Below are 5,070 nucleotides of genomic sequence, written 5' to 3'. Positions count from 1 at the left end.
AAGTGAGGCCCACACTGCAGGTTCTTCGAAACCACCTCTTTAGGTTTCAAAATCAAGCAAGACTCGGAGACGAATCACCCAGAAGTTTACCACCGAGGTCCAGCACTTGGCCGTCCAAAAACAACGGAAGGCAGGAGAAGAAACACCTTTCTGGTTCACTGCCCAGCCTTCAAAACTCAATCCCGGGATGTTTGACAAACACATCCAGGCTTTGGGTTTGAGTGGGGTGAACGTGATATGTCCGCGCCCTCACCAGAGAGCCAACAGGCCTAGCGGACCATACTGTGCCTGGTCCAGGCACCATATCTACACAGGAGCGACACTCCCGCTACACCCTTTTTTCCGGTCTGTAGCGGATTATTTCAACGTCTCCCCTTTCCAGATCGCACCAAATGGGATTCAGGCATTGTCTGCACTGTATATTCTCTACTCTCTACAAGGCTAGGACGAGCCTACTCCTCATGAGGTACATTACTTGTTCGACTTCAGGACTAACCTAAGCCATAAGAACACGGGTTTTTTCCACCTCTTTCACAGGCAAAAGGGGGTTAAATACCTTTGTGGTATCGCACATAAGTCGAACCCCGGGAAATACTACACAGAGTATTTTCTCACATCAGACATCAAAGCCAACAACTTGGCTTTTACACATGCGGGTTCGTTCAAGCAACCCTTGCCTACTCAAGAGATGTTCAAGCGAGCAAAGGCGTTGGCTAACATGTGTATTGAGGATAAGGACGTGAAAATTTTGGTTACCATGGAAAACCTTCAGATGGTGGGCCTACTACCGTGTGACCAAAACATTGTAGTGGAGAGTACCACTGAGGAGAATAATGCGACCGATCAGTCCAACGCCGGGACTGAGGTGGTGACTGACCAGTTTTCTCCTGGGCCATCTCTGCACTCCCGTAGATCAGGCGATCTTGTCATTAGGGAGCCTCAGCCTGAGTATCAGTGCAGTCTTGCTATTCCTGCTTAGCCTGGGAAGGGAAAGGCCATCCTGCCTGAGAGGGACCTCAGCTCATCATCTGACGACGAGGATGACTTCCTCGATCAGATCCTCAACTCAGGTCTAGTAGTCATGGCAATATGTTTGATAACTTGGTAATTTGAGACTAATAAAACTATAGTAGTAATATACTTATCTACATTTTTTTATATTTTTTTTTTCTAACGAATCTCGTGTTTTCCTCTTTTGCAGATCCAGAGATGTTCAGGCACTGCATCGCTCCTCCTGCCCCAAAGAGGAAATCTGGCGAAGGAAGTGGCTCCACTCCCCCGAGCAAGGTCCCGAGGACAGTGCCACCGAGACAAGGGAGACAACCTGAGGGGTTAGTTACGCTCCCGCAGTTGACCCCTTCCTCGTTCCTCCATCAGCGGGCCTAACTCCCCCTCATTTGACCGGCCCGAGCGAGGCACTACGTACTGCTAGTACCATTGGGAGGGGGGCAGTTGATCAGACCCTCCACGATGCTTCAACGATTCAAGGCTTTGAATCCTTCCCTTGACTCAGTGTTGATGTCGTCTTAGAGAGAGAGATCACTCAGTTGGCGAATGTAAGTGCTCTACCACAAGATAGTTTGTTACTTATGTTCATACTTTGTAGTAACCTTTTGTTTTTCATGCAGACGCCCATGACCATCTGTCATGCCCAACACCGAGCAGTCGACTACAAGGAGTTGATCAAGGTCTTAAATGATCAACTAGTGGAGGCTCGAGCTAAGGTGGATGCTTCTCAATCCAAGTTGGAGCAATCAGAGAAGACTGTGGCTGAGCAAAAGGAGTCTCTTAAGGGGTTGGCTGATGGGAATGATCAACTAACCCAAGCCAACAAGTCACTGACTAATCAGCTAGACAGACTGACTCGTGAGAGCGAAGGGTTAGCTCGCGAGAACGAGGGACTAATTCACGAGAATGAGGAGCTGAAGCAGGAGAAGGAACCTAATCTGACTCGCTACGAGGAGACCTGCTTCAACTGTTTTTATCAGGTGTGGAAGCTAAACAAGCCTCTCAACCTCGACTTTCTCACCGAGGAGATTAAGGCAGAGGAGCTCGCCAAATGTGAGGCTAGGGCTGCTGAGGAAGCTGCTAATCCTACCGGCACTACATCTGCTTCCCCTACGCTATCATTCCAACTGAAAGGAGCAGTTGATGCCGAGGAGGGGGTTGATCCACCTACTAGAGCTGACCAGTGATCCCTCATCCTACCAGAGAAGCTTCTGCCCGACCAGACAAGCTGTTGTCCTACCAGCCTTCTATCATACCTTATTTTGTTTTTTGTTATACACTCTTGCTCGTATGATCGAGCTGTTTGGCATTTGCACTTTTCTTTTTTTAGCTAATTTGAAACATTTAAGTCTTTTTACACTTAAAACATTACAAGTTTATTGTGAATAGTAAAGTCTCTATATGCCCTTTATTTTCACATGAGTATTTAGTTTTCTAACTTAGAAATTCTAAACATTTCATAAGTCCATACTAAATATACTTTCTCACGCTCTTATTGCTCTAACATTTTATGAGCATAACGTTTATTATCACACGAATATCTGCTTCTAACTTTTTTAAAAATTTTAAGTTACTTAAGCTTTGTCAAACAAGTTAGCTTAATGGCCTTTTTGGACTTCAAATATTTATAAGTCAGCCTAAAAACAGATATTTTTGCTCGTGCTCTTATTGCCTGTGTTGAAGTGCACGCCAGTATACCTTATGTGCACACCAGTATACTCTATGTGCCCCCCAAGTGATTGAGGATTGAGGATTGACCGAATTTGTCCTAGCAGTTACTACTCGTGAAACACATAGAATATACAAACATATTTCAGCAGTTAACCACTACAAAAACATGCAACTATTTAAACGTTGGTCATTCATCTGATGGATACCGACCAGTTGAACACTGCCCGGCATATATGTATATTTATTTTTAGAAGACCTGTTTTGTTTAAATGGTAATGACAGTTGAACACTGCCAAGCAAGAATAATCAACACATATGCAAAATTTGTAGCAAGATTCGACCACGCTGCGCGTGATCTCTTTTATTACTCATAATAAATAAATGACAAAACGTGTCTAATAATGAGTCTCAACAATACAAACTTAAATAACAAGTTAAGCACTTGATACAAAGCTACTACTCTGTAAGCAGTATTTATTGATAATATTTCCTCAAGTGCTCGCCATTCCAGTAGTTCCTGATCAGCTCTCCATTTAACCGAGCCAGCTTGTAGGTGCCGGGTGGCAAGACTTGCTCAATTTGATACGGTCCTTCCCAGTTTGGTCCTAGCACGCCAGCTGTCGGGTCTCTGACAAACACCATCTGAGGACCAAATCTCCGACCTGGAACTGTCGATCTCGGACTTTGGAATTGAAGTAGCGCGCCACTTTTTGCTGATGAGCAGCAACTCTCAGGTTTTCCTTCTCTCATCTCTCCTCGAGGAAATCCAAAGATTCTGCTAACAATTGATGATTCTCCTCCTGGTTGTACATGGTCCTTCGATGAGATGGTGGGTCTACTTCAACAGGTAACATGGCTTCATACCCATATGCCAAAGAAAATGGGTTATGGCTAGTTGCTGTCCGGGCAGTAGTCCTGTATGACCAAAGGACTTCTGGAAATTCTTTCGCCCAAGCACCCTTAGCTCACTCTAGACGCTTTTTTAGAGTGTCCTTCAGAGTTTTGTTTACGGCTTCAACCTGCCCATTGGCTTGTGGATGGGCTACCGAGGAGAAACTTTTTGTGATGCCATGCTGTAACGACCCAAATCCGCTAATAAGGCTTAAGGGCCTTGATTAGCGTGCCAGGAGGGCGTGATGGGACTTATGTGTGTTTTGATGAGTTAAATGCATGATTATGATTTAAAGCATGTTATATGACTATTTGTTTATCTGAGATGCATGACTGTATATTAGTATGCATGTAGGCCCGGATCGTGTTAGAAGGGCATAACTGTAATTTTGGCCATGTTGGGCATAACTGCATTGATATCTGATGATTGTTGAGACAACATTGTGATGTGGATGTATCTGTGATTTGTGACTCGAGGCGATCCCAGTGAGCAGGCTAGCGGAAAGTCATGACGGGAATTTATACCCGGCTCGGGGCGGGCCTGGGGATATGAGCAGGAATTCAAAGAATAGATTGAGATTTATTTTGATGATGGGGGTTACTTATTTGGTGATTTACCAGGTGTTGGAGAGCAACGGGAAAATACTAGAGACACTTGAGGATTAGCGGGAATTGGGTGAATGACTAAAATGGCCCTACTTGAACAAAAGGATTTAGAATTTATAGGGAGGGCGTTTTGGTCATTTGGCTTTTGGAGATAGGTTTTTATAAGGCTTTATAGAGAGTGGGAATGCTGAAAGAAAAGAAAAGAAAAGAAAAGAAAGAATAAGGAAAGAAAGAAAAGAGAGAAAACAGGGGGGTTTTCTCAAGGAACGGTTTGTGCATTCTTGCACCATTCCTCTCCATTTTTCTTGGAGCAAAGCGCGGTGGAGAGCTAGGATAGGCTGGGCATCAAGAATCTTAAGGTTATACTTGAAGATTTGGCAAGGATTAGCAGGAACACATCAACTTTTGAGGTAAGTTTTAGAGATTTCAGTTTTAAGGGTTTTGATGGTTTGAGCTGTGTTTTGAGCTGAGTTGATGGGAATTTTAGGGAATTTCTGGGCAAGCTTTGATGATGAACAAGCTAAGGAAGTCTAGGGTTGAATCAAGGTCGAAATTTGCATCATTGGTAAGAATTCTAAGCCTTTAACTTTGTTGTTGACTGAATTTCTAAGTTTAGGGTTGTTCATGGTAGATTTTGAGATTTGGGTTGAATGTGCTTGGGTTTTGAGTTCTTGGGATGCTTGGGATGAGTGTGAGGTGTTTATAAGCTTGATTTTGGGTTTGGAAAAGGTTTGGACAAGTTTGGGGTTGAATTGGTTGAAGGAAATCGCAAGAAGCGATTTTTGGGTTCTGCTGGGCTGCAACTAGCGCTACAGCGCTAGTCAATGGGCACTGTAGCGCTAGCCCCTGTTCTTGGGGGGAGTGTTCTGCTTGTAGCGCTACAGCGCCCTCTTT

The sequence above is a fragment of the Humulus lupulus genome, chromosome 4 (assembly GCF_963169125.1).
Source record: "Humulus lupulus chromosome 4, drHumLupu1.1, whole genome shotgun sequence".
Lineage (NCBI taxonomy): Eukaryota > Viridiplantae > Streptophyta > Magnoliopsida > Rosales > Cannabaceae > Humulus > Humulus lupulus.
The sequence above is the reverse complement of the archived record's forward strand: the minus strand, read 5'-3'. Positions refer to the sequence as shown.